Source organism: Trichosurus vulpecula, chromosome 3, assembly GCF_011100635.1.
Source record: "Trichosurus vulpecula isolate mTriVul1 chromosome 3, mTriVul1.pri, whole genome shotgun sequence".
Taxonomy (NCBI): domain Eukaryota; kingdom Metazoa; phylum Chordata; class Mammalia; order Diprotodontia; family Phalangeridae; genus Trichosurus; species Trichosurus vulpecula.
In genome coordinates this window covers 78091591-78118594 of record NC_050575.1, presented here as the reverse complement: position 1 = coordinate 78118594, position 27004 = coordinate 78091591, and positions in this window count along the sequence as shown.

Here is a 27004-nt window from a genome sequence, read left to right as displayed (position 1 = left end):
TGTACTATTTCATAGTAGATGTCTTAATGTATCTTAATGTATCTAAGTACACTTATATTTTAAACAAACCAGGTTTATAAGGTGCAGGCTTTGACAGTAGAAATATTTCTCCAACTATATTTTCAAATCATGGGGGAGGGGCAGGAGGGGTTTAAAATACTTACCTCCTTTATTTTCCTTAAGGGAAAGATCACATGTATATGATAATGCCCCACATAATGTGTGGAAGCACTCTTCTCCACCATAGGTTTCATTTATCTTTCTTCTCTCCACCCTTTCCAATCCCTTTGTGAAATCTTAGATTTGGGCCAAGGTGGGGTCAAACAACTATTGCTTAAAGACCTTTACTGAGAGAGAACCCACTACCTACCAAATCAGGCCACTTCTTTTTTTTTTTAAGTAACTCAGTTAAAAGAAGTTTTTTTTTTTTTTTCTTATATCAAGCTTAAAGGTACCTGTTTACAACTTCCACCCATCACTCTTAGTTCCGCCCTCTGGAGACAAGGAGAACAAGTGAATCCCTTTTTCACATGAGGACCCTTCAAATACTTGATGACAGATATCATGCCTCCCCTAAGTCTTCTCTTCTCCAGGCTAAAAATCTCCAATTCCTTCAAGTGATCCTCAAAGTCCGGTACTATTCTGACAGCAGTCCTCCAGATGCTCGCTAGCTAATCAACAGCTTTCCTAAAATGTCCTGCCCAGAACTGAATGCGATCCTCCAGAAATAGTCTGACAAAGGCTGAGTATATTGAGACCTCACTTTTCTTCTACACAATATGCCTCTCAAGGTAGCCTAGGACAGTGATTCTTTTATTTTTTTTTTTTTTACTCTAACGACTGACTAATATTGAGCTTTCAATGGACGAAAATGTTAGATCTTTGCAAACTGCCATCTACATACACCTCCTTTGCTATGTACTTGTGAAGTAACATTTTTAACCCAAAATTGACTTTAATTTTTTCCCCTATTAAATTTCATTTGATTTCCTTTGGCCCAATATTCTAGGCTTACCAGACTATTTGATTCTGACTTTTCTATTTTATGTCTTATGTATCCTTCCAAATCCTGTGTCATTTGCAATTCTGATAAGATTGACACCTATATCTTTATCCTAGTCATTGACTGATATGTTAAATAGCCTAAGTTCAAGCAACACATTCTTGAGATGTTTTAATGAGAGACTTCCATTGAAATAGAATTCAACCCATTAATGACCAGCAGTTCATTGAGCCTAGTTATAAGATTGAAGATATGAAGTACATCTAATCCAATCACTTCAAACTGAGATCCAGAAAGTATTGTTGCCTTTCCCAAGGTAGTAAATAGAAGTAGTAAGGAAGTAGTAAATAAGTAGTAAGTAGTAAGCCTTAGAGGAAGGATATGAACCCAGGTACAGAGCCAGTGTTTTATCCACTATACTAAACCATAGTCATCCCATCAATTCTGAATCTACTTTAACTACACCATTGTCTAGCTGACATTTTTCCATCTTGTCTACGAGGATAAAATAAGCAAATTTGCTGAAGAAACGTTGCAACGAAACAAAAATAAATAATGTAAAATAAATAATGTACTCTATAAAGTTATGAACTCTTATTTATTTTCCTCACATCAATACTGTAAGAAAGGTAATACTATGTAATTATTGTCAAAATCACCAATGATCTGATAGATAAATCTGATGGCCTGTTGATGTGCCTTTTGACATCAATGACCCTCTGTTCCTGGATACTTCCTTTTGTCTGGGATTCTGTGACACTTCTGTTTCTTAGTTCTCCCCCTCTCTGAATGATAGCTCCTTCTCAAAATGCTTTGTTGGATCACTATCCATATAATGACTATCTGTGAGAGTCCCTGAAGTCTCTGTGCTATGTATGCCTTCTCATTTCTTTACACTCTCTTTTACTGATCTCATCAGCTCCATGGGTCGAGTCATAATCTCTTCATGATGGCATGTATAGTTATACATGAAAAAACATATATATATATATATGTATATGTATATGTGTGTGTGTGTGTGTGTGTGTGAGAGAGAGAGAGAGAGAGAGAGAGAGAGAGAGAGAGAGAGAGCATGTATGGAAAAGGAGACTCACACCAGCACCACGGTCCTATCTATCAGACATTTTCAACTAGATACTCCATTAGAATCTAAAACTTAATATGTTCAAAACCAGAACTCATCATCTGTTCCCCCAAATCCATGTCTCTTTCAAAATTCCTTATTTTCATCAGTGGAGTCACCATTTTTCTAGTCATCCATCTTTGCATCCTCAGAGTTATCTTCTGCTCATTCTCCTTCACACACACTTGTTAAGTTTGTCCATTCAACCACTTTTGTCTCTTCCGTTCTATCTACTCACTTGGCCACCTATTTCATTACAGTCCTTGTCATCTTCCTCCTTCACTATTAAAAAAGCCTCCTAATTAATCTGTCTATTTCAAGTCTCTTCCCTTTCCAATCCATCCTCTGGAGAAACCATGTTACTCTCTTACTCAGTAAACTCCCGTGGCTCCCTGTCTACCTTCAGGATCTTCTGTGGCGTGTAAATTCCTTCACAAGATGGCTCCACCCATCCTTTCTAGGTATATCAAATATTACTGATCTTCATGCACTATATACCTCAGTGCTCTTGCTCTTCCTCACATTATGACATTCCATCTCCTACATGTCACCTTTCTTGATCCCTCTGTCTCTTCATGCCACCCCACCCCCACCAAATTACGTGTAGATATTTATTACCCCCATCAAATTACCATGTAGATATTTATTACACATATACTTATATGTGCAAACACTCCCCACCCACCCCCTTCAAAATATAAACTACTTAAGGGAAGTGACTGATTGATTTTTGGCCTTTTATCCATAAAGCCTAATAGGTACTTAAAATGATTGTTGATTAATTGACACCCAATTTAGAGCTGAAGAAACTGAGGCTGAGAGGAGGCACTATAATAAGCATTGTAAAGAGCACAGGATTTAGAGTCAGAGGACCTTGGTTCAATTCCAGGATTTGGTCATTACTACTTATTTATATAACTTTGAGCCAGTCACTTAAGCACTCGACCAAAATTTAGTACAGTGCCTGGAATTGTCAGCATTTAATAAGTGCGTGTTGACTGACCACAGTTTCCTTTTCTATAAAATGCTTTCCCAAAGCTTTCTAGAACTCCAATATGTGATAACTGAAGAGAGGAGGGAACTAGGATGAGTTTTTCATTTCCAGAAAATTATGTTATGACTACTGAGGTATGACATCTCAGAACTAAATCCTTATGATGTAAGTCACAGTAAGTCACAGTAAGTGACTTGCCAAAGATTGCATACCTTTTATATATTGGAGCCAAATCTCCATCTTAAATCTTCTAACACTAAATCTAGTAGTCTTTGAATGATTATTTTTGGACCAGACTGTGATTTTGCTGATGTTAGAAATTCCCTTGACTAAAAAAATTCAATATCTACTCTAAAACTTACTGTCTTTGAGAGGAACCATACTCAGAGACTGTGAAACTGGGAGACTATCTAAATACGAAATTATCATATAACATTTGACAAAATCATTCTACACTTGTGGACAAGACAGATAAATGTAGGCTAAGTGATAGTACAGTTGATTGAGAACTGGTTACATGGCTGGCTCAGTCATTGAAAGAGAGGTACTTAAGATATGATGGCAACTTATAGACAAGACTCTAGTGGATTATCCTAGGAATCTGTCATTGGCCCTGTGCCATTCAACACTGTTTCAGTGATGTAGATAAAGTTATTGAAGATGTGCTTGTTAAATGTGTAGATGACATGAACCTGAGATAGATGGTTAACATGTTGAATGTCAGAGTTAAAATCCTAAAAGATTTCAAAAAGCTAGAATAAAGGGCTAAATTGTGTAATATAAATTTCAATAGTAGTAAATGTATAATTCTACATGTGGTAAGATAACCCTGACATATGTAGAGATAGAATTTTTCAGGGCCCTGCAGTTCCAATTCTCCCCAACCCCAACTCCCTGATTCTGCTTTAGATACCCTACAGACCTTTTGTACTAAGAACAATAAATCATCTAGTTTCAAGGAAGTGAGGTCTCCTGACTTCCTTGATAATATATATTGATATATTACTTGATAATTTCCTTGATAATTGTGTCTTTGAAGCTTGCACAAATATATTGGAGGTCATACCTTCATAAAAATAACCTGATCGTCGACCAGTACTATGTTAAAAACAACTTCTCCTAAGAGGTTTGAATATATATTATTTCTTTTAACTAATTTCCCATTTATGACATCTAAAGAGAGTTGGAAAGTATAATAAGTCTTCCATTTCCATAAAATGAAGTAATGACTAGTATAGTGTAATAACCCATGCTCATGTGAAAGTGACTCCTTAACTCAGAGGAATGATTAAGAGCTTTATGTAACCTGGATATTCCAAGTTCAAGGTTAACATCTCACAAGACCAATTTTGAGTAACCTTCTTCTTCCTCTGGTAGCCTGAAAATCACCCCACTTGAGGCCTGTCAACCACCTTCTCCAGTGGTCAAGGTTTGGTTATATCCTTCCCCACCTAAAGCCTGATGAATGAGAGACTTGGTGATATTTGTCTTTTGATTCTTGATCTCGTTCTTTTCTGTACTAACCACTGAATATTTTAAATTAAGGTTTATGCCAATTCCTTATGAGAATATAAAAATCTATTGCTCTGTGTGTTACTTTACTGTGTGATTCTTTGTGAAATATGCTTATCTCCCAAGACTTCTGGAATAGACTGGGGCATATGAGTTCCAAAAATCAACTTCACAAATTTCAAGGTGAGGGAGGAGTAGCTACACAACAATTTTGGTAAAAAATAAAAAAAAGTGATGGAAGGAGATAGTTTAGGGAAATGCAAGCTAAATATGAATTATTAGGATGATATGGCAGCATACTTTATAGTAGCTTTTGTTGAATTAAAAGAGACTTAGTGTCTACAGAGGGGGAGATAACAACTCTACTTTATTCTGCCCTAGTCAGACTATCTGAAGTGTTTGAGTTAAACCTTGAAGGAAACTAAGCATTCTCAGAGGCAGAAATAGGGAAGGAGTTCATTCTAGGCGCTGTAAATCCCTTCACAAGATGTCTCCACTGAGCCTTTCTAACTAGATCACATATTATTGATCTTTGTGCATTATCTATTCCAGCCTTCTTGCTCTTCCTCGTATACAGTGTCCCATCTCCAAGTCCCATGATGTTGCACAGGCTAGAATATATAATGCATGAAGATCTGTAACATATGATCTAGTCAGAAAGGTTGGGTAGAGTCATCTTGTGAAGAGATTCACAAGCCAAACAGAAGATTCTAAAGGTAAACAGAGAACCACTGGAGTTTACTGAGCAAGAGAGTGGTATGGTCTTTCTGGAGGATGGATTAGAAAGGGAAGAGATGAGAAAGTTAAAAAAACGAAGAGTACTGGAATGAAGTTGGTGGCCAAATGAGTAGAAAGAAGGGAAGAGATGAAAGACATTATTGTAAAGATTGAATTGAGAAACAGTAACTGGTTGAACACTAGGTGTGAAGGAGAATGAGTCAAAGATCACACTGCAAAGCTGAATGACTACAAAAATGGTGAGTCTATTGACAAAAATAAGAAACTGTGAAAGAGAGATGGGATTTGGGGAACATATAATGATTTCTGGTTTTGAACATGTTAACTTTGCATTACTGATGAGGCTTCTGGTTCAAAATGTCTAACAGACAGTGGTCATACAGGAGTGCTAGTGCTAGCATGAGTCTCCTCCACACACATGCGTGTGCGCATACACTATACACACACACATGCGCCAGATAATGAGTTCTTGGAAACTGTTCAGACCTGAGGAGATATTTTGAGAGTAAGGCCTTGAGCAGAAGGAGTGGTGACATCAAGAGCCAGCTTGAAGCACATATTTTAGGAGAAAGAGAAAGCAGATCTGAGTTATGGCAGAGAAAGGAAGCATCTAGGAGGGTCTTGCCCCTACAGACATCTTCAAGTAGGAGGCTCAGATTAATGCCACCAATCGTACCTCCCTTCTTAAAGACTGAAGGAGGTTTCAAGAAAAACCTCTTTCTCCTTCCCCCTTCCCCCAACTTTCCCTCTGAGCTTGTATTTTCTTCCTCCCTTATTCAAACATCTCTAGTAATCTGAATTTTCTCTCAACCACAAAGAACCTAGGTGCTAAAAAGAGATAAATACAGTTGTAAAATAAGGCAGAAAATCAAACCTCTGCCTAAATTAAATCTTAGGAATTTCCCTAATTGAAGTCTTTGAGTTATTATTCGTTCAATACAAATTTCCTAAAGCAGCAAAAGAGGGGATCACAGGGACATGAGTGGCCATTGCATTGCTTCTCATCTGAGGTCCATTTAACCTCTTTTAAAGTAGATTTTGATAGCTATATTCAAAATAATTTGTTTACTTCATGATTTTTTAAAAATTTTGTTTTACTCATTTGAAGGCATTATTCTGAACAGGGGCCTAGGGGCTTCGCCAAAATGCCAAAGGAGCTGTGACACACACACAGAAAAATTAAGAACCCCTGCTCTAGGCTTAAAACAAGCTAACTATTATAATAGAATATTCCACTTGTGTTCTGAATAAAAAAAAAAAAGAATAAGGGGTAGAAATTGAGGAAAGGCGCATTAGGTTATTACATATGGTGGGGGGGGGGGGATCCTAACAGCTTTTCAGAATAGAATGCATGTGATAGAGTTTCCTTCAACGGAGATCTCCAAGCAAGAAACCTCTAAGTACTTGTTGGGGATATTATAATGATGGAGGTTGCTATAAACTGCCTCATTGGACCTTTGCAAATCTGAGATCCTACAAAGTCCTTTCTTGTTAGGAAATGTTGGCAGGTGGATAGAAAGAAAGAGGTGTGCTGGATACTCAGCAGGGAAGAAAGAACACCAACAGATTATACCACCTTCATCTTCTCCAAAAACTCGCATGAGACCAGATGAAACAATACATTAAGAAATATTTATTATGTACTTCCTGGGTGCCAAGTAATGTGTTAGTCACTAGGGATGCAAAGGTATAAGTAAGTCTCTGCCCTTAGGGAGCTGAACAACCTAGCTGAGGAAGACAACATATGCATGTAAGTAAATACAAAACAGACACTACTGTATCTGAAAGTATGTTCAACTCATAATTAGACGAAAACACAGCAGGATCATTACTGACTCACTCAGTCAGCTACCTTTCTTCTCCTTAATTATAATTTCTATTCTTTCCACATAATCATCTGGGGATGGGAGTGGGGGGGCAATGGATAGTAGTAGACCTAATGATGCCATTTTCACTAGCACTGCTGAATATTTTGCCACCATGTTTTTAGAGCCCCTTTTTTCGATGCGATATTTCACTCGGGGTCATAGGGTTAATAGGACGTTAGTTAATGTGATAAGGCACTCCATTGCTTTATAGTTTATCTGTTGAGAATTTCAGCTTTTAACGCTGCCATTACTTGCTGAGGAAATCAATAATTTCATCAGCCTGATAGGGCTATTGCTCCAGGATCAAGCTGATTACGTGGAACGTCTGTGGGTGATATTGGAGTTGCCTTTGAACGCTCTGAGCGAGGTCAACCTGAATTCTAAAGTCAGATGGAGAGTGCTCTTGAAGCAGATGAATAAATTGTAGAATATATATATATATATATATATATATATATATATATATATATATATATATATATATATATATATATACACATAGTTGGAATGGGGGAAGGGAAGGAGTTGTGATCAGATAAATAAGAGCAGGCAGCTGAAAACCACATTCAATAAGTATTCGTTAAGCACCTACTGTGTGCTACGCACTAGGCTTAAGAGAAATATTATTAAGAAGTTATAAATATTTGTAGAATTGGATTGACTTTTTTATTTTTTGCTAACTTTGAACTAAAGCACAACTTAAATGGACATTTCCACATAGGTAGGAAAAAGGGGAGGGAAAGAGGATTGTACATGAATGGCTTTTCTATTTACATATATAATGAATTCAATGTGTAATTGCCCAAACAGTCCTACTTTATGATTCTTTCTGGCCTTCCATCTTTTTCTATGCATTAAAAAAAAAAATAGTTCTGTGATCTTTTCTTTCTTTCCTTCTTTCTTTTTCTTTCTTTCTTCCATCCTACCTTTTTTTCCTCCTTCCCTCCCTCCCTCCCTCCTTCCTTCCTTCCTTCCTTCCTTCCTTCCTTCCTTCCTTCCTTCCTTCCTTCCTTCCTTCTTTCCTTCCTTCTTTCCTTTTTGGCTACCCTATCCTTAGCCCCCCAGTAGAACTGACAGCTCGCTGCCCCATAATTCTTGGTCTATATAGGTTCTACTTTGCCTTTTCATTTAAGCTCCTTTAGGGAGCTATTTACAGTAGCCATTTCCCAAGGCCCTCTAAGATCTCTGCATCTATTTTTATTTGCCTTTTCTGTCAATAATTTTTTTTTTGTTTCCATCTATGTCTAAATGCACTTTAAGCCAGGCAAGTGAGACAACTATAGAGTAGCACAGCAGTTCTCAAACTTTTAAGAGTATTTTCTTTTTTTAAAATTTTTAATAAAAATATTTATTTTATTTTTATTTATAAAATAAAGCAAGCATTTCTATAACATAGTATAATAAAAATATGATTGCAACGAAACTGCAAATCTATTATGTACAATTTGTTCCCTTTAAATATATAACAAAGTTATCATGTAAATTTCTTTTCTCCCTTTTTTCTTCCCTCTTCCCTCCCCTAGAGATGGCTATCATTAGACATAAATGTGTGTATATATGTAAAATCATTCTACATATACTTCTATTTATCAGTTCTTTCTCTGAATGTTTTCAAACACTCCTAAAAAATTATGGAAGACCCTCTCAAAGAGCTTTTGTTTATACACACACACATACACACACACATGAGTTATAGCTATCAATATTCACTATATTAGAAATTGAAATTATAATGGCTTAGTGTTTTTATGAAAAATATTTTTGCCTTTGTGGACCCCCTGAAAGGTACTTGGGGACTCTCAGACGTCTCCAGACCACACTTTGATAACTGCTGGTAATGAAAAGAAGAATGCACCAGGAGTTAAAAAGCCAGAGGTCTAGCCCTGGTTCTCCCACTATCTGTGTGACCTTGGGCAAGGGATAACTTCTCTGAGGCTTTGTTTTAAGAAATCTGTAAAATGAAAGAGTTGGATGAAATGATCTCTAAGGTCCTGTGCAGATCTTACATTGAGTAAAATATCTCTTACATTATCTGGCCTTTAAAAAATACTGAAAATACAGCTTCTTATAAAGTACATCTTTTCTGAAGATGTTTTACTTTGTATGTTCTCTCAACTTTTCCAAATGGTTATTTTCTCATAATTAAAAATTAATCATTTCCCATGAACTTCCATTTGTCTTTGTCTCTTCCCTCCTTATAAATGGATATTGAGAATATACACAGACTATCACAAATAACTTTAGTTACACTGAGCTCCATAAACTGTTCTGAGGAATTATTTTGAGAGAATTGTGTTTCTGTTAATTTCCCATTTAATTTCAGGAAAATCAAATGGGTATTGGGGGATGTGATTGATAAAGTGAAATTCATTTCCATACTCCCCATCCTGCAGAAGGGTGGAGAAAGCTTAGTAGGCTAAGCATCTGGTTCAAACATTTAGACTCTCTGGAAGCAGAGGCTCAGATCTCAGCAGGATCAACTCAGCCATTCATCCTTCCAAGGTAGATAAATTGAGTGGTGCACAATTTAGAATGTGTGGGTCTTTCAGATAAGGCCTTAAAAAGCAAACTCTGTGTGAACATTAAAGACTACATAGCACTCTATAGAGGAGTCAGGGTTTGCCCTTATGTCCTTGGCCTAAATTCCTTCTCTCCTAAATGCGTTACAGTTTGAACTATATCAGTGAGCTCTGTTTTACCGAAGCTATTTTGGTGTGGCTTTCCAACTCTGGAATGCTTGAGAATGAAATAGACTTCATCAATTAAAGCTGATATTTGCTCCTAGTAACCCCAAGTTGACTCTGGCTGCTACTCTCAGTAGCTGGCAGGTGAGAATTCAACCACTGAGGTGTCTGTTCAGAAGAAGGCCTCAGTATGAATGTGTTGAGCAATGGACATAAGGGCACTTAAGAGGAAAAATAAGGGGGGTAGGGTGGACTGGGAGCCATTGGACTAGTAACAAGTCTGCTTTATTTTCTACTTAACTGGCTATGAAGTTAAGCAGAACACATCCTGTACCTGGCCTGGAGTCTGAACACTGAAGACATAGAAAATGGATTTATGACTTGATTAAAACATCACAGAAGTAGAAAGGACTTTAAAGATCCTCTAGTTCACTATCTTGACTTTCCAAGAGTAGAGAAAGAGTCAGATTTGGATTGCTAACAGTAATACAATTCATTAATGACAGAGCTGAGAGTATAGAAGCTCTTGCTTCTCACTTGTATCTCTACCATGATTCCCATAAGGTAAATTAGTTTGGAGTATTTCAAGTATTCCTCACTGGGATATATTTATACTCCTAAAAATCAAACAAAATAAACAAACAAGCAAACAAACAAACAAAAAAAAAACCTTTAGCATACAAGAAAGTAATGAATGCTGCTAATTACAAAGGATTCTCATTAATTAATTAACAGGATTACAGAGTTTAGAGTAACTGTGCTCCAATATGCTCCAATTCATTTTACATGTCAGAAAACTAAGGCCCAGAGAGATTAAGTAATTTGCACCAGACTTTAAGTCTCCTGAGTTCCAGTCTACTCATCATCCCACCATACCAAGTAACCTAACGGCCAGGGGAGCCTTTAATAATAATTCATATCCTTATGTTTGACTTGATGACACAATTTGCTGAGTCAGCATACCTCTGTTTCTTCATCTATAAAATGAGGGATTTACGAGGCTTAGAGTGGTTAAGAGAACTGTCCACGTGGTGCACATGAAACAAGCAAGGATTAAAATCTTTTGAGTCCAGGTCCAGCATTCTTTCTCCCTTTCCAGACTACCTCAGTGATGAAAGTCACATGCATCTTTGGAGACAAATGCTTTCTTAAGCTGTATTAGAGAACTATTATGGCCCATCATCCATGTTTTGTCTAGTGCTTTGAAGTTCGTAAAATGCTTTACATATATTATTTCATTTTACCCTCACAACAATCCTATGCAGGAAGTGATACAGTTATCAGCATTTTGTTGATGGAGGGACTGGGGCTGAAAAAGGTTAAGTGTCTCTCCCAGGGTAACACAGCTAGTAAGTGTATGAGGTAGGATTTGAATCTGTCTTCCTGAATCTAGTTTCTATATGCCACCCAGCCTCCCTGGTATCAAGAAATCATGAGATAAATTGTAAGTCCAGAAGACCATGTATAGATTCAAACTATTAAGATAAACATGTAATGAAATTACTTTTCCCTGTTAAGGACCAAAAAATATCAAGTGAGATACATGTGCATTTAAAAGAATGACAGGGAGCTTTGGTGTGTACCCGACTCCAGTGATTATTAAGCTAAGGACATGAGCTGCCATTTACCTCTGAAAGAGTGGAACATGGAAAAAAGGATAGGAAGAGAGATGAATTTAGGGGTCCTATAGAAATGGAACAATGTGTACAAGCATGGATAGGATAAAAGAAGGTTGGAAACCCATAGCATAGTGACTTGTAATCAAGCCGGAACTCTGTTGGGAAGTACACTGTATAACTTTAAGGTACAATGCAACGAAAATGGTACTGGGGAGTTAGAATTGATTTTGGATTTATTCGATGGCCCTTAATGCATTTCTATCAGGATATACTGACAATCCTTTTGTTGCCTGAATCCTTTTTTTTTTGAAAAGTTATTCAGTTGTGATTATCTTCCCCATTCAAAGAAACACAGATGTATATATGTATGAAACTGCATTATATTTTTGTGTCTTGTAATGTGAAATTTCATATACAAATTATTCAAAATTCTTCCTATTCTGCTCTATTAAACTCAGTAATTGCTAGATATAGCAGAAGAGGATATTATTCCTCTTTATGCTAGACTATCTAGACCCAGCAGTGGGGAACCTGCGGTCTTGGGGCCACATGTGGTCCTCTAGGTCCTCAAGTGTGACCCTTTGATGGATTCTCAACTTCACAGAACAAATCCCCTTAAGAAAAGGATTTGTTCTGTGAAGTTTGGATTCTGTCAAAGGGCCACACTTGAGGACCTAGAGGGCTAAATGTGGCCTTGAGGCCTCAGGTTCCCTAAGACTGAGAGGAAAGGAACTGGTGTCTGTTTTGGAAAGGACTAACAAGGACTTGCCTTACCAGCAGAGGCAGTGATGAAGGTTCAGTAGAGAGAAGGAAATGTGAATTGTGGATTCTAGTGACAGAGATGAGTTAGGGATGGAACTGGGTCAAAACAGAACAGGGTTGGAACTACAGATCCAGAGTGTTCTAAATGGATGATTTAAGTCAGCAGCACTTGCTTCTCACTTGTATCTCTACCATAATTCCCATAAGATAAACTAGTTTGGAGTGTTTCAACTATTCCTCACAGGGATATATTCATACTCCTAAAAATCAATCAAAATAAACAAACAAGCAAACAAATAAAAAACTTTAGCATATGAAAGAGTAATGAATGTTGCTAATTACAAAGGATTCTCATTAATTAATTAACAGGATCACAGAGTTTAGAGTGACTTTATGCTCCAACATGCTCCAATTCATTTTACATGTCAGAAAACTAAGGCCCAGAGAAGTTAAGGAATTTGCCCAAGCACATCCAAGTATTAAACAGTAGTCAGGATTCAAACCCAGACTCTTTAACTCCAAGGCCAGGTACTCTTTCACCGCATAGCAAAGATAGGTAAAATGATTCTGATGCAAAACCATTCAGATTTCTTATCCAATCAATCTGTTAGTTTTATTAATGCTGCTTGTTATCTGATGCGCTAATGCTCAGAGACATAAAACAGTTGTCTCATAGAATGGATAAAATATATTAGATGCTCAGTAAAATGCTGAATAAATGTAGCTATTTATAATCCCAAATTATAACCAGATAATATTCTAGAAGGGCAATCTGAGGTTGAGGGAAATGGTTGATTCAGTCCATGAGACTCATTTTGCTTCTGAATCAGCAGCTCCTGAGGTGGTTGAAGGACTTGGGTCAGCTGGGGTCAGCTGAATGGAAAGTCAAACCCAAGTCAACCATTAGGGGGTCATTAGGAAGACAATTAGCACAGAGATTAACTATGAGAGCAATGTCATTGACCTGAAATCTGGGGCAGAGCTAATGGACCACAGCACTCTGCTCCTGATCAGTCCATCTGAGTTGCCATCGAATAATAATCAAGGACAAAAGGAACAGGACCTGTTCACCCAGTCTCTTCTCAATCCAATCGACACCCAGTCATTGACAGAGACACTCATGCCCTTTCAGTCCTGTGCCATACACTCAGGACAAGCAGGGGATTTGATAAGCTTGTGCTTCATTTGTTTCTCTTTATTCCTCTCTGATGCAGCACAGGTATCTAAGATCCCTCCCCACCCTCATCTCCCTCTCATTAGGATGTCCTGCAAAGCCTGTCTTCAGGTCTCTCTGGGGGCTCATAATCATTCCCCTGGTAAAGAGCCAATTCTGACAGGTTCCTCCATTGGTTAAGCGGAAGACACCCATCCCAAGTGCCTTCTGTGGGCAGCCCCCAACTATTAAAAAGTGAGACTAGAGATAGTGTGAGAAAGATGTTAGGGTAAGGTGGGGGTTTTATCTCCCTCAAATAATATTCTTTAACCAGTCTGTATTTGATAACTCTTAGATTATCGAAAGCTTTTGAAAATAATATTTATGACTGCTTGTTTATTCTCTTCTCTCCACCCTCACTGGCACCACCCTAATTCAGGTCCATATTACCTACTAAAAAAAAGTCTCCTAACAGTTTTACCAGCTTCCACTCTCTTCCTCCTGTAATTTCCTTCACCCAGTTGCCAAACAACCTTTCTAAAGCATAGGTCTGACTATCTATGACCATCTCTAACTGCTGAGTTTAAAAAAAATTCCCTCCTAAAAAAGTCTGTCTTTAAAGACCTCCCCAATATGGCATGAATCTACATTTGCAGCTGTTTTTCAGACTCCCCTCCTTCTTGAACTTGAGACAAATTAGAAATCTAGCTGTGCCCAGAAATGGTCAATTCATATATTTGCATAGGCTTTGTACTCCTTCCTGAAATGTATAATCCCTCTTTGTTTTTAGCTTCCCAAATCTTTGTTTTTCTTCAAACCTTGGTTCAAGGGCCGCCTCATCGGTGAAACCCTCCCCATAATGTTCTTTCCCAAATTGCCTTTTAATCACTAACCTGGGAGTAACTAGATGGCTCAGTGGATAGAATCCTGGCCCTGGAATCAGAAGGACCTAAGTTCAAATCTGCTCAGACACTTACTAACTGTGCGACCCTGGGCAAGTTGCTTAACCCTGTTTGCCTCAGTTTCCTCATCTGTAAAATGAGCTGGAGAAGGAAATGTCAAGCTACTCCAGTAACTTTGCCAAGAAAACCCCAAATGGCATCACAAAGAGTTGGACATGACTAATTGACCAAACAACAACAGCACAATATAAGGAGAGAGGTGGACAGAGGAAATAAGCATCTTTATAGTGCCCACTTTGTGTCAGGTACTGTGCTAAGTGCTACAAATATTTTCACACTTGATCCTCACAACAACTTTGCAAGGTATTAGGAAACTGAGACAAATAGAGGTTCAATGACTTGCCCAGGGTTACACAGCCAGTAAGTATCTGACTTCACACTTGAACTCAGGTCTTTCTGAGCCCAGGCCGAGTCCGCGCCCTATCTATTGTGTCACCAGCTACCTCATGTATTTCCCTGTCTTCCCCCAGGAGATTGTATGCTCCTTGGAGGCAACAATTGATTTTTTTTTATTTTTGTCTTTATATTGCTGGCACCTAGTACAGTGCCTTGCAGCTAGAAGGAGTTAATGGGTGATTTTTGAATTGAATTGAGTATGCAGTCAGGCACCACAGATTGTATTTCCTCTTGTATCCCCCATAGCACCAAGTACACAGCAGAGCACAGAGTAGACAATACATATTTACTGTTTGAACCAAATAAACACCATGGGGCTCACTGAATTGAATTTAAAATTCATCTTGTAGAGAAAAAACAATAATTGGCAAGGAATGAGGGCAACAAGACCATCTGAAAAAGAATTAGTTTGTAGCCTTTAAGGCAAAGGGACAGGCAGAGTTACAAAAAGGAATGGTTTGTACCAAGAATAGCTAGGCAGCATGTTCTACCCAATTATCAGTGGAAGGAATCTGGATCATGTTGCAGATTTGACCATCACTTACACAGTCACATCTTCAGTGGAAGAACTTCCAAATGCAATGAACCACTATATACAGCATGAGAATAGATAATTCTCCACTAGTTAAGCATCAGCATGGTGCCCTTCAGATCAGATATAGGCAAAGGAACCATCATACTGCACTCAGCATAATGTCATATCTCCTGACAACTTTAATAAGTATAATTTGATATGTTTATAGACACACATAAAGATGAGGTAATATAGTTTAATGGATAGAGGACCAACCTTAGAGTCAGGAAGACCTAGGTTCATGTGCTGACACTGGCACATAATAACAGGTGACCATGAGCAAATCATTCTACTGTCAGTTGGAGAGTTGCCACAGTCACTGATAGGTTAAATTGAGGATCTGTATTGATGGAAAGAGTATCCATACTGGAAGTTACCTACACTGATGAAATCACAGGTCCTGACCTCTCCAAAATATATTAGATATATTAATTACAGGCACATACTATAAGAAACATCTGTATTCGTTGGTAAAACAAGAGTGCCAAATATTTCTGAAGAAAGTTATATCCGTTCCATGTTTCTACAGGTCTTTGAATCCTGGGCTTAAGAACCTTTTACATTTAAAGTGGAAAATTACTCCTCAATTTGGTACTTGTTCCAGATTAATCATGGATAGAATTGAGTTATGAGAAGCCTGTAGGAAAGAACATAAGGGAGAAAAGATGCTTCTATCTTATGAAGCTTATTTACCCAATTGAAACACAACCACTTAGGAGTTACCTGGAATAAGCCAATTTCAGGTGAAAATGATTTAATTTCTATCTTGAAAAAGTATGGAACCTTCCTACTTAAGAAGTTCCTCAATCAGGAAGGGAAGTTCGTTTGCTGGGACACTTTGAAATATACCAGAAAACAGGTTGGCTGGCAGGTTGGTTTGTGCTGCAAGATATTCTGACAGCCTGTCAAAGTTCCACTTTTCTCACATTCAACCAACTTCTCTTTTCTAAAGAAAGCATGAAATGTCAAAATGACAGGTGCCGAACGAAGCACAGCAGCAGCCAGCTTCTGGGCCTATTACCTTAGGAAGAGAATAGTTGAAAAGTTGTGCAAATGACATATGCTGAAGAGTGATATAATTTGCCAGGTAAAGGAGTGGCTCTGTGGAGCTCCTATTAACTCTTTTTTGGATGACTGTTAGCAAGATGGGCTTAGGGGGACAGAGTTACTACTAGTAGGTGCTACTAAGGGGTAAAAACAAAACAAAACAAAATCACAGTGCTTTTATAGAGATTATTGCATTTAAATGATTGTCCACCATATACTTTCATTTGTAAAGAATTTCAGCAATTAATTGACTGAATCCAATTTAACCTAATAAAAAAATCCAGTTGGTATAATGGCATGATTTCATCGTCTTTCTAAGGTGGTAGGTCAGGTCAGTACAAGCAGGAAGAACATTTAGATCAGGGAAAATAACTAGTCACTTCTCTCTTTAATTTATCATTTTTAAAGCATCTGGTCTCTATTCTATTACAGGCAATAATAACCATCAATAGGAAAGGAAAACGAATTCCTATTAACTGAGGGGAAAGCAAATCTAAATTGGTGACAAGATTGAGCTACAGAACACATCTTTTTAAAATGGCCATATTACATCCAAGAACACAGAGTAATCTGAACTAACTGCTAAATGTTTCCAAATAGGGACCCTGCTGAGCCTTACTTAATGAATAGATAAGAATCATTTGTAATTAGCAGCATCTATTCCTATGCTGCATCCCCTGAAGTCCTTTAAAGGACTCCCCCCCCCCCATTTAAGTACTGTTAAATATAGTCCTGTCCTCTACCCCCTCTCCAATTCTATGTTACTATCTATTCCACTTGTAATAGATTGTCTCTTTGTACATTGTATGTAAATGTGGGCTGCCCATAGGCAAGAGAGAGCTGGTAGGTTAACTTAATGAAATAGCTGGGTAGGGATAGGAACCAGACCTCTGATTTCATTGATATAGACAGCTTGCAGTCTGGGGAACTCCTACCAATACAGGTTGACTCCTTTTGTGAAACTTGTAGTTTTCAAGGGTTGCCCAGGGTCACAGAGCCGGTTACATGTACACTTGAATCCACATCTCTCTCCACTATACCAGCCTGCTTCAAACTACTTGATGATAATGAAAACAAAGACAAATTACATACTGGGCTTGTGATGAAAGGGCAAAATTTGACAAATGAAATACAAGAGAATGGGTCAGGTCAAATGTGAGCAAATTGGTTATGTATACATACACACACAAAAATATATGTTTTTTTTCTCTGAAAGGACAATATCTTGGCATATTGGAGAGGATTTTAGAATTGGATCCTGGTACTTTTTAGTTCTAAATCTTTAGAGATCCTTTAGTCAACACCCAGATTTTACAAATGAGAAAACTAAGACTCCTAGAGCTTAAATGACATATCCAAGGACCTACAACTAAGTAGCAAAACCAGGATGTGCTCCCATGTTTCCTTAACTCCAAATATAGTTCAGTTTAGTTAGAGAATTAGCCAGAAAGGATTTGCTTTACTCAGTGTCTAGGAGGGCTCAAAAGAAGAAAATAAAAACATGATAGATTAGGTAGAAAGTCAGACACCTCTGATTTCAGAGACTTATAGCCAGAAGGGGCATTAGGTGTCATTTAGTGCAATGACATCATTTTACAGAGAAAGACACTGAGGACTAAAAAGAAGTTTTAATTTGCTCAAGGTCACACATATTATCAGTGGAAGAACTGGGATTTGAATTCAAATCTTCTGACTCCAAATCCAGCAGATTTTCTACTAAAACATCATGATTTCCACAATTAGACTGGAAGGGGGAAGCTTTAATTTGTATATACGTATATGTTCAGGAGTGGTCTATAGCACACATGTGCACGTACTTCACACAGATGGGCAAATATATACACACACATACACACACACATTTCCACAAGCCCCTGATCTCCAGGCACAAGTAAATCTCTCAAGAAAAAAAAGGATCAGTTTAAGCCATGGAAGAATATATTTTTTAAACACTTCAATCTTAGGATTCTGGATCTTTAGGCAATATGGGAAAGAAATATTAGATGAAGTGAATCTTCCCACAAGCTTTCTAAATCACAACTCTAGTATGTGCTTTCTCCTGGGAAAGCAAAACTGTCTTTATACCCCATACATCTCACTTTTCAGAGGAAAATATTTTTTTGACCTCTTCATGTCTGATCCAACAAAATTCACTATTGGAACCCAAGATCTGTACTTGTTCCTTCGATATTCAACACTTAAATAAAGGGAGGGAATGCTCACTGAAGAAATTCTTATTTCCCCAAAGCCCAGGTCTTTTGGCACCCTGTACTTGTTTTTAGAAACCTTAGGGTATAAAGTGAGCTTATCAGAAAATGATCCTTCAGGCCATAGCAGGGATGGATGTGGTTCTGAGTGGTACTACCCTGACTGGTTCTCCTCTTTGCCATTTTCAGTGTGACTCTAGAAAGTATCAAACCCTTACCCACCATGTCCTCTCCTCAGATCTAGACTACCCCGTTAATTTATTTTTCTGAGTGCCACTCTATGGGTGACTTCAGACACTGAGATGCTGCTCAGTGTATAGACATTATTATTTGCAGAACAAATCTTAGTAAATATTCCCCAGGCTCATTCCTTACCAGACTTAGCATTTAGACTAGAGGTTCTTAACCTGAGGTCTGTGAATTAAAACAAAAAAAATTAAAGAAAAACTCTTTTAATATAATTCCCTTTCCAATTGTATATATTTTATTTTATGCATTAAAAATATTCTGATGGGTTCATAAGCTTCACCAGATAACCAAAGGGGTCCAAGACATGAGGAAGGTTAAGAACCCTGAACCTTTTTTAAGTTAGAGTGAGATGAGGAACTGCCAAAAACAAACAAAAAACCTGACCCTGGGCCACTAACTGGGAAAACAGCATAATTTGCTGAAGAGATTCAGAATTAGATTCTTTTTCTATTTTGCAAGCAATGTGTATGATGTATAATGAGGGAGAGTAGTGGTGTCAGTGATAGTGTCCTTTCTGGAATTCAGCTTCCCCATCTGCAAAATGGCAGGATCAGACTAAATAATTCCTCCCCAGGTCCTTTTCACCTGTTAATCTACGATCATATGGCCTTGGGCAAGTCAGGTTGTCTGTGGGCTTTGGTTCCCTTCTCTTAAAAGGAAGTTTATCTCCGTGATCTCTTCATGATTTCTTCCAGTTCTAATATTCCAAACCCTGTCTTTATCTTTGAACAAATGATTAGGCTCATGAAACATTATTAGCCCCTTATAACTAATAACCTGAAGGGAATATTGACAGTGGCAATAATGATAGGTACTTGTTAAATTAATTACAAATAGCTCATATTTACATAGAGATTTATAGTTAACCACGTGCCTTGTGCACAACAATTTTGGGATGTAGGCTATTCAGGAAGGATTATCACCATCTTGGACACTGGGAAATGGAACTCAAGCCACATGGCTTTAAGTAGAAGAGGTAGAATTAGGGAGGGTTTGGGAATTGAAGCCAAGCAATCTAATATAATAATAAGCTAAGATTCCTATGGTACTTATGTGCTAGGCATTGTTCTAAGCACTTTACAATTTTATCTCATTTGATCCTTATAACCACCCTGGGAGGATAGGTGCTTTTATCATCCCCATTTTATAGATGCAGAGAATGAGACAAAGAGTTAAGTGACTTTTCCCGAGTCAGAAGTTTGTGAGGCTGGATTTGAACTCAGCTATTCCTGACTTCAGGCCTGGCTCTCTATCCATAGAGCCACATAGTTGCCTTCTGACTTCCTATCTGACTTCCAGTCCACTATTTTTCAGCCTCTCTAATTAGAGAATGTTGAATGATTGTAGGAAACTACATGGTGGGCTACCTCTGGAGCTTCCTGATAATTGTCTGCAATATTGTTTATGCCATTAATTACCTTAGCAAATCCTCACTTCCTAGTGCAAAAGTAAAGTTTAGCTAAATCCAAAAAGAATTATTACAGATTGTCACCAATTTTAGTTTCATTTATGAGATTTTACTGTAGTTAAAGAAATTATGCATACATTTGCTTAGATGTCAGGTTGTAAGATAAACAGCTTCTTTTTGGTTTGTTTCCTTTATTCCCTATGATCAGTGACAATCTTATCAGAGAAAATGCTGGGAAATTCTTTGGGAAATTGTAGTGTTCACTGGGAATACTATATAAGGGCTCTTTTTACTTGTTTGTGTATCTGTGTCATTTTTTCACATATGAAAAATAGTATGAATTCTAAGCAACATATTTGTTTTAAGAAATGTTATCTATTTCATTGTTTAGTTCCCTGACATCACCAGGCAGTTCTAAAGAAGCCATTCTAATATTATACCCAGATATTCTAGCAGCATCCTCACAAAGAAAGAAAGAAAAATTAAAATCAGTTTCTTTTCATTCTTTCTAAAGCATATATAGAAGAGACTAAAAGTACTGTACCTGTCTAAGATATATTATGATCTCAAATGAAACCTTAAAATCACCTTAGTTTGGGTCCCCGTCATGACAAATGCAACCAGTTGAAAGGAGAACAGTCATAAAAATGCTTGGGCATAATTCCAATTGACTGGATTGGAATAGGCTGAATTTTTATTTAAAAAATGAATTCCTTTATTTAACCACTTTATTTAGTATCTACTTCATTCAAGATACTCAGCACTGTGGGGTACCCTAAGAAGACAGTGACACAGATCTTGACCCTATAGAGAGAGATACAATACAGCAGAACTCATGGTAGGCACATAAAAAATAACACAAAGCATGATGTGAACATGTGATAAGAAGTCCAAAGGGCTATATTAGTTCAAAGAAAGAAGCAACCTACTCCATGGCTTCCAGGAAGACTTCATACAGGATATGTTAACTAGAAGGTTAAAGGATGTGAAGCAAAAAGGAATCTTAGGCATAAAATCCAACCCATTCATTTTTATAGATGAAGATTCTGAGGCCTAGAAAGGTCAAGTGGTTTTCCTAACAGGTCACGCGGGTGGTAAGGAAGCCAAAAACTTCAGCCAGGTCCTCTTCATCCAAATCCGGTGTTTTTTTCATAACACCAGACTGGGTCATTAACAATTGGTGGAATTACACAAGCACAAATGGGGGCATGAGGAAAGAGGGTTGTAATGGGAGAAGAGAACTGGAGCATACGACTTTACGTCTGAAGGGGTTCAGTACACTGAATTTATTGGTAGTTTTGTCAATGTGTAGTGAGATCAGACAGCAAGTTCACCTTTGCATAGGAAGGTTAAAATGTTGCTGTTTCAGAGTCCACATTTAATAAATCATTGTGTCACCAAGAGTCAGACATGGCTGAAAACTACTGAACAACAAAACATTTGGGAAGCTTGGAGGTCTATGGATTAAAGTTTACTTTTCTTGTGGGGTACCCTGTAATCATTGCAAGTTGCAGGACTATGCAGAGCCCAGAGAAATGGTCTTTCTTGGTAATGTAAATAATCTTATGCATCCCTAGGTATACCCAAACCTTCCCCCAGCTGGCCACAAATATCTGATGATTTTCTTCAGCTAAAAGCATCCATTTCTCTACAACAATATATCAAGCCCCTCCCTTAGCTTTAATTAAGGGTGCTTGACAAGCTTAGGTTAGAATATCAATACGATAGTTATAGCCAAGTAAAGCACAAGTCATTCATTATTTGGTCTTAAGACTTTTTTTTTTTTTCCTAAGCAGGTTGAGTCACTTGTGGGGCTAGAGGAAAAAAAAAATACTTCAGATTCTGTTGATTCTGTTCCTCTGCAGCAATGAGCAATGTCAAAGTAGACCTCCAGGCCCTATCGGCAATGGTTCAGCACTGCTCATTAATTTTAACTTGCAGGCTATTACATAGTGCTAACCTCAGTCCAGGATTTGAAACCTGGATAGGAAGGGGGGGGGTGTTTGTGACAGAGAGAATATTTTCTCTCTCTCTCTTTTTTTAACACTTCATTTACCCTACAGACAAATTCCTCAGCTGTTTTAATCCATCATGTCAATCAATGAATTTTAATAGCCAGTCATTTTTCATAATGAACTCTAGTGGAGGAAGAGGTAAAATTTTAATTCAAATGAAATATCAGGAAGAAGTTACTGTACACAGAGGAAATATGTTCTAGTACAAAACTGCATGTTATCATTAAACATAAATTGTCGTACCATGGAATTTTAGAATAGTGAGGAGTCCCACGGATTTTTTGCCTAACTCTCTCATTTGAGAGATAGTGTAGCACAGCAGTAAAGGCACGGACTTGGAGCCGGGAAGATCTGAGTTTGATTCCGCCTCAGATGCATGTAGTAACTATTTGATCCCGGGCAAGTCAAGTAGCCACATTGTGCCTCAGTTTCCTCATATGTAAAATATAGAAGTGGGACCCTGATCATCCCTATGGTTTTTTCTAGCTCCAAAACTGTAACCCTATGATGCTGTGATTTTACAGGAAAGAAAGGTGAGAGATGTCTATGGTAAAAGAACAAAAACAAACAAACAAACAAAAGCTTGTCAGAGGTAGGACCAGGATCTACTCATCTCATACTCTTTTCAGTAAATACAAAACCATCGCTTGGTATTCTAAGCCCCTTCATAATCTGCCCTCCCCCCATATGCACACATATCTTTCCAGTCTTCTTACATCTTCCCTCTAACCACCACCTCTTTCCCTCAATACACATTTACTTCATGATCCAGTGACAGTGGTCTCCTTATTGTTCTTCAAATAAAATGCTCTATCTTGGATTCTGAGTTTTTTCACTGGCTGTGTCCCATGCCTAGAATGCTCTCCCTTATCATCTCTATCTTCTGGCTTCCCTGGCTTCCTTCAAGTCATAGCTGAAATCCCATTTGATACAGAAAATCTTACTTGATCCCCCTAATTCCCTCTGTGGATTGTTTCCAATTTATCTTATACATAGTTTGTTTTCATATCATCTCCTCAATTAGATTGCGAGCTCCTTGAAATCAGGGATGTCTTTTGCCTTTCTTTATATAAGCAGAGATTAACACAATGCCTAGCATATAGTAGGTACTTGATAAATATTGATTAACTGGCTGACTGACTATAGACTATGCTATAATTCACTTCAGGCTACTTTTAAATGAATTTAATCCTCTGAAGATATTTGGAGCAACTACCCCAGCAACTGAAGTATTGTAGTATCTAGGACTCTGCTCATGCTTCTTCTCCATCGTCTTCCAATAGGAAAAGTTCCATTCTCTAACCTATAGCTTATAGATCAGAGTAAGTTAAGCAAAAACAATACTTTGTGAGTTACAGAGTGAGTGTGAAGTAGGTAGCATTTGGTGACATAAGCATGCTGTAAAATATCACAAATAAAGTGTTAGACTGGAGATACCAAGGAATTAGTGGAAATGCATAACTGCAATGAAGATAGGCTGGCCATAAAACAAGAGAGAAGCAATGGATCCCCTGAAACCTCCATTAGAAACCATGAAATATCAAGAGGTCTAGAAAAAGAGCTAAAGTATTTTGGCTTGACTGTGGTGGTAGATTTGGGGGAGAATATGGACAATAATCCGTTAAAATCAGTGGGCATGAAAGGGCAATGATCTGCATAGGTTGAGGGTGGTTGGAAACTATATCCATCTTGATGAGGTAAAAGATCTATCAAAGTACTGTCAAAGACCTTTACTAGTCCTAGGATCTTTCCTTTTGTCACTCTTCATGCTCCTTCAGCCAAATGGAAATCGAAACCTCCAACATCTTCATAGATTGTCTTTGTGAGTTATTATGGTTGAAAAATCCATTACCCTAGAGCCAAACTGGTGATAAGCCTCTCTAAGTAGCTAGGCTGGTCTTCATTGAAAGCTATAGTCCATCATCAGGTCTATTATAAAATAATAGTAATTAAAAAATAAAATATAAAAAATAACAAAATTGCATCAGATATTTTAACTGTCTTTTAAAGTTTTCAAAGTTCTTAAAAAGCTATTAGTTTTTATTTTCATAGCTCTCTTGTGAGGTGGGTAGAATAGATACTATCATTCCCATACACGTGAAGAAACCGAAGTATGATTATTACCTGATTTTTAAAAATGGCATATTCACAATAAGGATTCATATCTCCAGTCCAGTTAGCCTTTTATCTCCCCTATCCCATACCTAGTATTATACCTGACTCATAAGAGATGCTATAAATAAATGCTTGTTCAACTGAATTGGATTGATTTGTTTTTCCTCTAAAAATCTTCTGTAGATTTCATATTGATATTAGAGGTTTTAATTCCTCCCTTCTACCCAACTAAGTGGCAGATGAAGGATTTTCTCTGCTGCAGTATTTCTGAGTGCCCCAGAATTAGAAGAGAATATCGAAGCTGGACTGCGATAGAACATAATTCATTGCCTCCCCTGTGGTGATGGTTGTTCTTTTTATGTGACTTTTAAAAATTTCTTCTTTAGAAAATACCTGGAGGGCACTTCTGACTAGGCATAATTTTCAACCAAATGTCCTAGGTTTTTCATTCATAAAATGAGGTAGGGGTGTAAAGTTAATTTCACCAGGGAAATGTTGGGAGGGGGATTTCCTTTTTTTTTTAAAGAAGTGTTAGCAGTAATGTGCAGTATATAATTCAATCTACAAATGCATATCCTCTATTTATTCAACAAATTTATTTAGATTTCTTCACACAGCAAGTGACTTCTTCCTACTTCTGTTTTACCCTCATTTATTCTATTAGGATTTCAAGGTCAAAGCCTCTTGCATTAGAATAAATCCTGCTAGTCCTAGTTTCCTCCTTTTTTTCTAAATAAGCACAAAGAACAGTGAATTTAGGGGTGTTCCCTGTACCTTCCTCTCAATGTTCTATGTTCCATCCAAATCTTAGCTTCACTGGGGTGTCAAATGACATATCAGATCAGCAGCCTTCCAATGGAGCATCATCCCAGTTATTTATCACAGTATATCTCTAATTTGCTGAAGTTAAGCAACTGCCCCAGCTGTAGCAGTAGAGTTCTCTGCTATCTGGGATGCTACTCACCCTTCTTTACCATCAACATTTCAACTTCTACATGTCTAAAAGAGAACTCATTATCTTTCCCTCAAAACCTACCTCTCTTCCCAGCTTTCCTATTTCTCTTAAGGGCACCATCATTCTTTCTGTCAACCAGGTTCATGAAGTCAGAGGCCTCCCTAGCTCCTAATGTTCCTTCACTCCTGTTATTCAGTCGGTTGTCAAATCTTATCAATGCCATCTTTACAACATCCTGTACATCTTTGCCCTTCTCTCCACTTACTTGGCCATCACCCTAGTTTAGTCCCTCATCAAGGGAGGGCCTTGATTTTACCTTAACTACTCCAATAGACTCCTCACTGGTATTCCTTTCTCCATCCTCTTCCCTTTTCAGTCCAACATCCTCAAAGCTGCCAAAGCGATCATCCTAAAACACAGATCTGACCGTGGAGCTACCCTAATCCTTAAACTCCACCAGCTCCTGATGATGATTTTGGATCAAGTTCAAACTTCTTTGCATTAAAAGTCCTTTGCAACCTGGCTTCAACCTATGTTCCAGGTGGATTATACATTATTCTCTTTCCTACATTCTGCATTCTAGCCAAACTAACCTTGTTGATTATCCCATGTGACATCCCATTTCCTCTCTCCACACCTTTGTACATGCTGTCTCCCCTGATTAAAATGTACTTTCTATGTAGCTCAGCCTCTTACAACTTTTAGCTTCCTTCAAAGTTCAGCTAAAATACAATCTCCTACATGAGGCATCTCCTGATCCTTCCTCCAGCTGATAGCATCTCCCCTATGTGCCCCAATTTTGAGTTTACCTCTCCTATTTCCCCACATTTACTACACCCTCCCATATTTACTTTATATATGTTTTGTATATGATGTATACACACTAGATACACACACACACACACACACACGCAAAATTCTCCTTTAAGAGAATGTCAGTTCTTTGAGAAAAGAAGCTGTTTCATTTTTCTCTTCGTAGCTAGCTTAGCTACTAGACAATAGTAAGTGCTCATTGGCCGATCGATTCAATTTCTAAGATTACGTGGACCACACTTTAGGTTACTGCCATGACGTACTTCCCCAAACAATAAGAATGATAGTGACAATAGTGGTGGTAGTTACTTCTAGATATTTAAAGGTTTAACCCTCACAACAACCGTATACAGTAGCTGCTTTTTTATTACCCCCATTTTATTGGTAATGTAAATTATACAGATAATGTTATTACTCAGACTCAGGGAGTTAAGGTGATGTGCACAGCAAAACACAACCCACGTATTCTTGACTTCAGGTCTAGGGCTCTGTTCATTATGCCAGACAAATATGTTGTTGGTTCTTGCCTCTAAATTGGGAGAAGTTATCGTTTATAGATGTTGGAGTACACCGATACATTTATCACATCATGATGGTCATTTGCAGGTAGAGAAAATAAGGATCGTTTCCCTTTTCGGCTTAAATTTTACTTATTAGATAAAATGCCAGGCCTGGAATCAGGAAGACCTTACTTCAAATCTAGCCCCATACACTTACTAGCTGTGTGATCCTAGGCAAGTCACATATCCTCTCTTTGCCTCAGTTTCCTGTAAAATGGGAGGGGTGCAGGGCAGAATAGCACCTTCC